The sequence below is a fragment of the Canis lupus genome, chromosome 3, assembly GCF_003254725.2.
Source record: "Canis lupus dingo isolate Sandy chromosome 3, ASM325472v2, whole genome shotgun sequence".
In the NCBI taxonomy this organism is placed as follows: domain Eukaryota; kingdom Metazoa; phylum Chordata; class Mammalia; order Carnivora; family Canidae; genus Canis; species Canis lupus.
The window spans coordinates 43,391,185-43,403,240 of record NC_064245.1 but is presented as its reverse complement, the minus strand read 5'-3'; positions in this window follow the sequence as shown (position 1 = coordinate 43,403,240).

Sequence of the window (12,056 nt, the reverse complement as noted above, 5' to 3'; positions counted from 1 at the left end):
CGTAAAATCAAGCTGGCTTGATACAAGCTTTTTCAATGCAAACAACCTAACTTGTGAAGAAAAATTAATCTAGCATCCTGAGTGCTCATCTAACCAGACAATAGAGGCACGTAGGCAGTTCTACAGAACATTGTTTTTAGATTATTTTTCCTGCTTGGTAAGTTATATAAGAGCCATACACTTTTTTAAAAAAAGATTTAATTTATTTTTTAATGAGAGACACAGAGAAAGAGGTAGAGACTCAGGCAGAGGGAGAAGCAGGCTCCATGCAGGGAGCCCCATGTGGGACTCGATCCCAGGACTCCAAGATCATGGCCTGAGCCACCAAGGCATCCTCACTACTACTACTACTACTACGACTACTGCTACTACAACTATTACTACTTCTTCTTCCCAAATTTTTGTTTTGAACAAAATGAAACTTACAGAAATTTGTAAAACAATATTGCAATGAATCTACAAATGACTTCTACCAGTTATCTGTGGTCAGGTCACACCTCACAAGTTAAGGGCACAAGCCTTCACCAAAGTGCTCTCATTTCGGATACTGGTCATAAGTTGACAAGTCTCTAGGCCATTCTTACTCCTAACCAACTATCCTCAAATTCAGAGGTTCTCACCAGTCACTCAGGTTTGAATCCACTAGAATGACTCACAGAACTCAGGAGAGCGCTATGTTGATGATTATAGTTTTATTCTAGCAAAAATATACAAATAGAAATAGCTATGGGTAAGATACATAGAACAAGATCTGGGAGAGTCCCAAATGTAAAGTTGCCATGTCTGTGAGGACATGTCACCCTCTGGCACATCAATGTGTGACAATACACAGATTATTGCCAACCAGAAAAGCTCATGCAAGCTTTAGTGTCCATAGTTTCTGCCGGGGCTTTGTTAAGTAGGCATGTTGATTCAATCACTGGCCATATGACTCAATATCTAGTACCCCTCACCTCCTCAAAGTTTTGATGAATACCAAGTGACTCAAAGCTCCAGCCCTGTAATCACACAGTTGGTCTTTCTGGAATCACCATATTCCATCTTACATAATTTCATTAGTTTAAACTAACTAGGGGCCCATCCTGTGTCACCTAGTTAGTATAAACTGTTAGATGTGGTTGAAGGGGCCCATGATGAATAACAAAGACAAATACCATGAAGGCAAAAAAAAAAAAAAAAAAAAAAAAGACATTCCCAAAGACAGAGAATTCCAAGTGTTTAGCATAACTCTTCCGAAGATCCAGGGACAAAGGCCAATCAAATTCTTTGTTATACAGGACTATTATTATTTGCTGAATGATACAACATAACAAATACAAACTCCTAAGGGTTTCCATACGCATGTCTTATAAGAACAACAGTATTCTCGTAGTGGAATACATCTATAAGACAATTATTAAACTAGGGAAATTGAACACAAATGGGATAGTATCTAACATAGTCCAAATTCATGTTTCTGTAGCTGTCTCAATTTTTTTTCCCTTTCAACTCAGATTCCAATGTAGAATCACACATTGCACTTAGTTGTTATAGCTCATTGCTTTGTTTAAACAGAAACGATTCTTTAAATTTTATTCTTTGCTCTCATGACATTGATCAGTTAGGAAAAGTATAGACCAGATGTTTTATTAAAAAGTTCCCCCAGGGGCAACCTGGGTAGCTCAGTGGTTGAGCATCTGCCTTTGGCTCAGGTCATGATCCTGGGGTCCCATGATCGAGTCCTGCATTAGGCTCCCCACTAGGAGCCCGCTTCCCCCTCTGCCTGTGTCTCTGCTTCTCTCTGCATGTCTCTCATGAATAAATAAATACAATCTTAAAAAAATAAAATAAAAATAAAAAGTTCCCCTAATTTGGGATTGTCTGATTATTTCCTCATGATGCGATTCAGGGTATGTATTTGCTGGCAGGGATACTATATGCATTTTGTTGGGTCCTTCTCAGTAAACTATATCAGGAAGTTCATGATACCTTGATTTTTAAGTTGTTTACACACCACGTTTTTATTGTAAAAATCTCCTTTTTATCTTTGTAATTAATGCAAGATCTACATGAAGCTATTTAGAGACTATGTAGACATGCTTTAAGGAAAATGTATATAATAGTTTTAGTATCCATTGATGATATGATTCTTGCCTATATTATGACTATAGTAGTGGCAAAGTGGTGATTTTCTAATGCTATCATTCCTTCTGTACTTGTTACTTAGTATTTTACTGTAGAAAAATGCTTTTCATAAAAAAAATAAGAAAGAAAAAAAGCTTCTCTTCATTTCTTTATATTTATTTGTTTAACTTTTTTTTTAAGATTTTATTTATTTATTCATGATAGACACAGAGAGAGAGAGAGAGAGGCAGAGACACAGGCAGAGGGTGAAGCAGGCTCCATGTAGGGAGCCCGATGTGGGACTTGATCCCGGGTTAGATCATGCCCTGAGCGGAAGGCGGCGCTAAACCGCTGAGCCACCCAGGGATCCCCTGTTTGTTTAACTTTTTTAAAGGCTTATTTATTTTAGAGAGAGAAAGACAGAGTGAGCAGGGGGAGGGGGAGGGGAGAAGGAGAGAAGTAGACTTCTCACTGAGTGTGGAGCCCAATGGAGGGGCTTGATATCATGACCCTGAAATCATGACCTGAGCCTGAAATAAAAAAATCAGGTGCTTAATGGGCTAAACCACCCAGGTGCCCCCTGTTTGTTTAACTTTGAGTATCAAAGTCACGGATTCTTTTTTTCTAATGTGATATAATTCTGTTAAATTTTCACATAAGATTTTATATGTTCAGCAATAGTTACAAACAACTATATGAAAGAGTATTCTTTAGGAAGTATTGTTTTATATCTCTCACAAGTAAGAAGTTGTGATCTATAATCTGTCGGGATAGAAATCCTTTATTTAAATAGCCCTTAATTTTCTAAGCCTTCTCATGGAAATATGGATACTGCAATGAACAAAGTTCATTTCTTTATTTTTTTTTTTAAGATTTTATTTACTTATTCATGAGAGACACACAGAAAGAGGCGGAGACATAGGTGGAGGGAGAAGCAGGTTCCCTACGGGGAGCCAGATGTGGGACTTGATCCCAGGACCCTCATATCACGCCCTGGGCCAAAGGCAGATACTCAACCACTGAGCCGTCAGGTACTCAAACAAGGTTCATTACAAACAAACAAGCAGAGGTATCACCAACAAAAAAAATCTCCATCGTTGTGACTGAACTCTTTCAGAGAATGAGTTTTTGTCCAAATAGTCACAAAAAAATCTAACTTGATTTGTACACCAAAACATACCCTCTATCTTGGAAGAAGAACTGAGGAACTGAGGGCATACTTCAAGGGCAACTGGTTTTAAAATCAGACCAATCTCCTTCAGTGTTACAGTATGTATTATAAAGTGATTTTGAGGGATCCCTGGGTGGCGCAGCGGTTTGGCGCCTGCCTTTGGCCCAGGGCGCGATCCTGGAGACCTGGGATCAAGTCCCACGTTGGGCTCCCGGTGCATGGAGCCTGCTTCTCCCTCTGCCTGTGTCTCTGCCTCTCTCTCTCTCTCTCTCTCTCTCTCTGTGACTATCATAAATAAATAAAAATAAAAAAATAAAGTGATTTTGGTGGGGAGGGTGATGAAAACCACCATGTACAATGAGGTAAGCAGTGAGGTGGAAGGGACTGTTTGCTGGCTGTGGAGTTTGTCACAGCTTTCTGGCACATAAAGTCCCTTCTATGCTCCACTACTTGACTGTCAACACCTAGAACTCCATCATCATGTTTTCTTCCCTGACATCTCATCTAGACTTCTCTATGTGGTAGTGCACATCAATTAAATAATAAATCCTTCCCCACGTGAAAGAACCCTCACAGAATAGGATTCAGGAAAGAGGATGGAGGAGTAAAAGGATGCCAGTGCCAATGGGGAAGGAAGTCATCTATTGGGACCAGCGAGTAGGCTGAGGCCCCAAGACAATATTGCCTTTGTCACAGCATGGTCACTCTGCTAACCCAGCCACACCTTAATGGATGCTTTCTAGAGACAGTGGCTTATTCCATAGTAGGGATGCTTGGTGAGCCATTCAAAAATACACTTCTTCAGACATCTGTAAATACAGATCATATAGCTGGCTTTGGAACTTTGTGTACTCTGCTCTACTTTTCCTTTTGTCCACAGTACTTCTCCTCTTCTAGTACATCATATAATTTCCTTATTTACAATGATTTTTTTTCTTTGCTACCTATCCTCCCAGACAATTTTTACCACCACCACCACACCCAACTAGACTATAAGCTTTAAGAAGGCAAGTATTCCTATTTTATTCCTTGATATACGTTGGGTACCTGCAACATGGTAGGATCTCGATAATATTTGTGGAGTGAGTGAATGTCTACATAGCAGATACCATGCTCCTCTCAAATCCCTGAAAATGTATGATGGAGATGAAAGTTTTAGCTTGGGAGCGTGCCTGGTGGGGCCTCGGGGGAAGCTCAGGTGGCGGCTCCAGGCGGAGGGGGCTGCACGGCCCGGGGAGCATGAATCCAGCAGCACAGGCCCCGGATCCCAGGGCGACGGGGGACACAATCCAGGATCCTGCGCTCCCCCTGGGACAGGCGGAGGTGGGGAGGGCACAGGACAGCGAGGACTCTCTGGCAGCCAGGTGCCCCCAAGCTGTGCAGATCAGCACCCCCGCCCCTGGAGCATCCAGGCCCCTGTGGACTGGGAGCTGCGGTAGTTACTGCGGGAGCTGACTCCAGGGCTGGGGACCTGGCCACCACCAGTGGTGTTGTTCCTCCTTGCGTCACCCTGTGCCTGGGGCGGAGCAGGGCTGCGAGGGAACAGGGCCCTCACGGGGTAAATAGCTCCCACTGAGCCCGGCACCAGGCCGGGGCAGGGCAGCTCCCCAGGTGCTCACACCTGAGAGTCAGCACAGCAGGCCCCTCCCCCAGAAGACCAGCTGGAAGGACAGGGGAAGAGCAAGTTTTTGACCAAGCAGCGCTGGAGAGCTCCAGGGGAAGTCAAGGGATTTACAGTATATAGAACCATAGGATAACACCACCCCCTTTTTTTCTTCCTTTTCCCAGTACAACTTGTTTTTATAACAGACTGTAAATTTCCTTTTTTCCCCTCTTTTCCCATCTTAACTACAATATTTTACCTCTTCATTTTTAAGATTCTTCCTTTTTGACTTTCATATTTTTACAATTATAGGTCCTAGTTATATTTTCCACTTCTAGATTCCCTTCAACATATTCAACTTAATTTTGGGAGATATACAAGATATTTTGTTTTGTTTTGTTTTGTTTTGTGTTTTCTCTGCCTCATTTTGTTCTACAATGGCAGAAGTTAATACCTTCTAAAACATGACCAGTATGCACCCAGAACCAAGTGGTATACCATGCTGGTTCATACTGTGAGATTCCTCATTCCCATTCTGCCCCCCTCTTTTATATCATCTATGTTTTGGTGTTCAATGTTGGGGCCCTTTACAAGTATTTCTGGTTTATATAAATTTGGGACTGAGCATCTCCTAATATACAGAACTTAACATACTCAGAAACAAGAGGATGACCCTCTAGAACCCCTCAGGTAGACTACATTCTCCCTTCACTACAATTTCTTCACCACAACCATCTCCTAGTCTCCCCTCTTTTTTCTTCTCCTTTTTTCCCCCTTTTTTCTTCTTCTCTCTTTTTTCCCCTATTTTTTTCTCTTCTTCTTTAGGATTCCTGGCCTTTTATTTTTTAATATTTTTGTTTTAAAATTTGTTTTTCACTTTAGTGGTCCTTTTGTTTTATTTCCTTCTGATTTTGTTTTCAATTTCTGGTCTCTGACCTCGGCATCATCACCAGGTGCCTAGAATTATCTAGGGTGAAATTTACTTAGGTTGTGGTTGATATTCTTGACGCAGCCTGCTCATACAGACACTCTGCACTGAGCAAAATGACTAGAAAAAAGAACCCACCACAAAAGAAAGAGTCAGAAACAGTACTCTCTGCCACAGACTTACAGAATTTGGATTACAATTCCATGTCAGAAAGCCAATTCAGAAGCATAATTATAAAGCTACTGGTGGCTCTGGAAAAAAGCATAAAAGATTCAAGAGATTTCATGACTGCAGAATTTAGATCTAATCAGGCAGAAAGTAGAAATCAATTAAATGAGATGCAATCCAAACTGGAGGTCCTAACAATGAAAGTTAGTTAGGTAGAAGAACGAGTGAGTGACATAGAAGACAAGTTGATGGCAAGGAAGGTAGCTGAGGAAAAAAAGAGAAAAACAATGAAAAGACCATTAGGAAAGGTTAAGGGAAGTAAATGACAGCCTCAGAAGGAAAAATCTGCATATGATTGGGGTCCAGAGGGCGCCGAGAGGGACAGAGGACCAGAAAGCATATTTGAACAAATCATAGCTGAGAACTTCCCTAATTTGAGGAGGGAATCAGGCATTCAGATCCAGGAGATAGAGAGGTCCCTCCCTAAAATCAATAAAAACCATTCAACACCTCAACATTTAAGAGGGAAACTTGCAAATTCCAAAGATAAAGAGAAAATCCTTAAAGCAACAAGAGACAAGAGATCCCTAACTTATAGGGGGACAAAGATTAAGAGCAGACCTCTCCACAGAGACCTGGCAGGCCAGAAAGGGCTGGCAGGATATATTCAGGGTCCTATATGAGAAGAACATGCAGTCAAGAATACTTTATCCAGCAAGGCTCTCATTCAGAATAGAAGGAGAGATAAAGAGCTTCCGAGATAGGCAGAAACTGAAAGAATATGTGTCCACCAAACCAGCTCTGCAAGAAATATTAAAGGGGACTCTGTAATAGAAAGAGGAAGCCCAAATAAATAATCCACAAAACAGCAACTGAATAGGTATGACACTAAATTCATATCTTTCAATAGTAACTCTGAACATGAATGGGCTAAGTGATCCCATCAAAAGATGCAGGGTTTCAGACTGGATAAAAAAGTAAGACCCAACTATTTGCTGTCTACAAGAGACTCATTTTAGACCTAAAGATACCTACAGCCTGAAAATGAAAGGTTGGAGAACTATTTACCATGGTCCTCAAAAGAAAGCAGGGGTAGCCATCCTCATATCAGATAAATTAAAGTTTATCCCAAAGACTGTAGAAAGAGATGAAGAGGGACACTATATCATACTTAAAGGATCTATCCAACAAGAGGACCTAACAATCACGAATATTTATGCCCCCAATGTGGGAGCTGCCAAGTATATCAATTAATTAATAATCAAAGTCAAGACATACTTAGATAATAATACACTAATACTGGGAGACTTCAACACGGTGCTTTCTGCAAATGACAGATCTTCTAAGAACAACATCTCCGAAGAAACAAGAGCTTTAAATGATACATTGGACCAGATGGATTTCACAGATATTTATAGAACTTTACATCCAAACACAAAAGAATACACATTCTTCTCAAGTGCACATGGAACTTTCTCCAGAGTAGCCCACATACTGGATCACAAATCAGGTCTCAACCAATACCAAAAGATTGGGATTGTCCCCTGCATATTTTCAGACCATAATGCTTTGAAACTTGAACTCAATCACAGGAATAAATTTGTAAGAAACTCAAACATGTGAAGGTTAAAGAGCATCCTGCTAAAAGATGAAAGGGTCAACCAGGAAATTAGAGAAGAATTAAAAAGATTCATTGAAACTAATGAAAATGAAGATACAATTGTTCAAAATCTTTAGGATACTGCAAAAGCAGTCCTAAGAGGTAAATACATCGCAATACAAGCATCTCTCAAAAAACTGGAAAAAAACTCAAATACACAAGCTAACCTTGCACCTAAAGGAACTGGAGAAAGAACAGCAAATAAAACCTACACCCAGCAGCAGAAAAGAATCTTAATAAAGATTTGAGCAGAACTCAATTAAATAGAGACCAGAAGAACTGTACAACAGAAAACAAAACCAGGAGTTGGTTCTTTGAAAGAATTAATAAGATAGATAAACTATTAGCCAGCCTAATTAAAAACAAAAGAGAAAAAACTCAAATTAATAATCATGAATGAAAATCATGAATGAAAAGGAGAGATCACCACCAATACCAAGGAAAAACAAACAATTTGAAAAACATATTATGAGCAGCTATACACCAATAAATTAGGCAATCTAGAAGAAATGGACTCATTTTTGGAAAACCACAAACACCAAAACTGGAGCAGGAAGAAATAGAAAACCTGAATAGGCCGATAACCAGGGAGGAAATTGAAGCAGTCATCAAAAACCTCCCAAGACACAAAAGTCCAGGGCCAAGATGACTTCCCAGGGGTAATTCTAACAAACATTTAAAGAAGAAACAAACCTATTCTACTTAAGCTGTTCTGAAAGATAGAAAGGGATGGAATTCTTCCAAACTCATTTTATGAGGCCAGCATCACCCTAATTCCAAAACCAAAGACCCCACCAAAAAGGAGAATTATAGACCAATATTCCTGATGAACACAGATGCAAAAATTCTCAACAAGATACTAGCTAATAGGATCCAACAGTACATTAAGAAGATTATTCACCATGATCAAGTGGGATTTATCCCTGGGATGCAAGGCTAGTTCAATACTCGTAAAGCAATCAACGTGATAGATCATATCAGCAAGAGCAAAAACAAGAACCATATGATCCTCTCAACAGATGCAGAGAAAGCATTTGACAAAATACAGCATCCATTCCTGATCAAAACTCTTCAGAGTGTAGGAATAGAAGGAACATTCCTCAGCATCTTAAAAGGCATCTACAAAAAGCCCACAGCAAATATCATTCTCAATGGGGAAACACTGGGAGCCTTTACCCTAAGATCAGGAACATGACAGGGATGTCCACTCTCACCACTGCTATTCAACATAGTACTGGAAGTCCTAGCCTCAGCAATCAGACAACAATAAGAGATAAAAGGCATTCAAATTAGCAAAGAAGTCAAATTCTCTGTCTTTGCAGATGACATGATACTGTATATAGAAAACCCAAAAGCCTCCACCCCAAGATTGCTAGAACTCATACAGCAATTTGGCAGCGTGGCAGGATACAAAATCAATGCCCAGAAATCAGTGGCATTACGGAGTCAATCCCATTTACAATTGCACCCAAAAGCATAAGATACCTAGGAATAAACCTAACCAAAGAGGTAAAGGATCTATACCCTCAAAACTACAGAACACTTCTGAAAGAAATTGACGAAGACACAAAGAGATGGAAAAATATTCCATGCTCATGGAGTGGCAGAATTAATATTGTGAGAATTTCTATGCTACCCAGGGCAATTTACACATTCAAAGCAATTCCTATCAAAATACCATGGACTTTCTTCATAGAGTTGGAACAAATAATCACAAGATTTGTGTGGAATCAGAAAAGACCCCGAATAGCCAAGGGAATATTCAAAACGAAAACCAGAGCCGGGGGCATCACAATGCCAGATTTCAAGTTGTACTACAAAGCTGTGATCATCAAGACAGTGCGGTACTGGCACAAAAATAGACACATGTCAATGGATCAGAATAGAGAACCCAGAAATGAGCCCTCAACTCTATGGTCAACTAATATTCGACAAAGCAGGAAAGACTATCCACTGGAAAAAAGACAGTCTCTTCAATAAATGGTGCTGGGAAAATTGGACAGCCACGTGCAGAAGAATGAAACTAGACCATTCTCTTACACCATACACAAAGATACATTCAAAATGGATGAAAGATCTAAATGTGAGACAAGAATCCATCAAAATCCTAGAGGAGAACACAGGCAATACCTTTTTTGAACTTGGCCACAGCAACTTCTTGCAAGATACACATATAAAGACAAGGGAAACAAAAGCAAAAATGAATTATTGAGATTTCATCAAGATAAAAAGCTTTTGCACAGCAAAAGAAACGGTCAACAAAACTAAAAGACAACCTACAGGATGGGAGAAGTATTTGCAAATGACGTATCAAATAAAGGGCTAGTTTCCAAGATCTATAAAGAACTTATTAAACTCAACAGCAAAGAAACAAACAATCCAATCATGAAATGGGCAAAAGACATGAATAAAAATTTCATCAACGAAGACATAGACATGGCCAACAAGCACATGAGAAAATGCTCCGCATCACTTGCCATCAGGGAAATACAAATCAGAACCACAATGAGATACCACCTCACACCAGTGAGAATGGGGAAAATTAACAAGACAGGAAACAACAAACTTTGGAGAGGATGTGGAGAAAGGGGAACCCTTTTGCACTGTTGGTGGGAATGTGAACTGGTGCAGCCACTCTGGAAAACTGTGTGGAGGTTACTCAAAGAGTTGAAAAGAGAACTGCCCTATGGCCCAGCAACTGCACTCTGGGGATTTACCCCAAAGATACTGATGCAGTGAAACAGCAGGACACCTGCACCCCGATGTTTCTAGCAGCAATGTCCACAATAGCCAAACTGTGGAAGGAGCCTCGGTGTCCATCGAAAGATGAATGGATAAAGAAGATGTGGTCTATGTATACAATGGAATATTACTCAGCCATTAGAAACGACAAATACCCACCATTTGCTTCGACGTGGATGGAACTGGAGGGTATTATGCTGAGTGAAGTAAGTCAAGTGGAGAAGGACAGACATTATATGGTCTCATTCATTTGGGGAATATAAAAAATAGTGAAGGGGAATAAAGGTGAAAGGAGAAAAAATGAAGAAAATGAGTGGGAAATATCAGAGAGGGTGACAGAACATGAGAGATTCCTAACTCTGGGAAATGAACAAGGGGTAATGGAAGGGAGGTGGGCGGGAGATTGGGGTGACTGGGTGACGGGCACTGAGGGGGGCACTTGACTGGATGAGCACTGGATGTTATACTATATGTTGGCAAATTGAACTCCAAATAAAAAATGTACAAAAAAAAAAAAAAAGAGGGAAAGTTTTAGCTTATACACAATGGAATTCTTTGCTTCTGTTATTTAGAAAAGGGACAGCTAGACACGTCCTCAGTCTGCTTATTAATATCAATTTAATTTTCTACCTAGACGTTTCTTAATCTTCTTGGCTATTTTGAAAACAACACTAATAATAATATTAGTATTAGTATAGTTGTTGTTTTTGTCATTTACTAAGTTATATATAAGATTCTGATCTGGATTCTTTAATAGTATAAGCTTTTCTTTAGGGATGAGTCCATGCATCAGGACTCCTTTCAGAAATAAAAGATACAGCACTACTTCCACAGATGACAAACTTACTTACATTACAGGAACTGTGGATTTTGGAGATCTCCCTTATTCAGAGTCTACTATGCTGTGGCTGGCTGGTTACAGAATGCAGAGTAAGGAACACTACCCTTTAAAACCACTATCAATTGTTTATGCATCAGAGCCCAAAAGGTCTCCCTGCTCTATTAATGGAAGATCCTTGTTGACAAGACATTAACCATGGTCTACAATTAGTTGTGCATTTCCTGCCTAGTGTCTTCTAGGGAATGGATATTATTGTTTTGACCTATTTACTTAGTATTTGCAACCTGGAAAAGCTGGTTGCGAATTTCATCTCAAAGAGCAAATTGCAGCTCTTAGATCTTCTATTATATGACCTAAATCCAGCAATGCAAGTCAGAAATTCTATACAATTGGAGAATGAAGAAGCCCATCTTTATGAAGACTTCTATGACTTAATTGAAGAAACTTTTCAGAAGTTCAGCCTTGGCTGATAACATTCAATTAGGAATTTAAAATGGCCTGTGTATGAATAATAGAATAATTTTAGAGCCTGAACAGAGGTTCTTAACATGACTTGCAATGATTCCTAGAAGATCTAGTTTCATGTATGTGTGAAATGGTCTAGAAGAGCCCCTAATCTGCTGGTCCACAGCAGAGTTTTCTGAGAATCATTGTCCTCTCATGCAAAATGAGCTTAATCATATTTGCTTTGTTTATTTGGAGATTCAAGGAGGTCCGTGGAATGTTATTTACAGATCATAGATACCTTTGTTACCACCATGAATAGTATAATGTAGATAATTTCATATGTGTATGTGTGTGCTTAAAACTACATACATCAAGGTCACCCAGATGTTATCT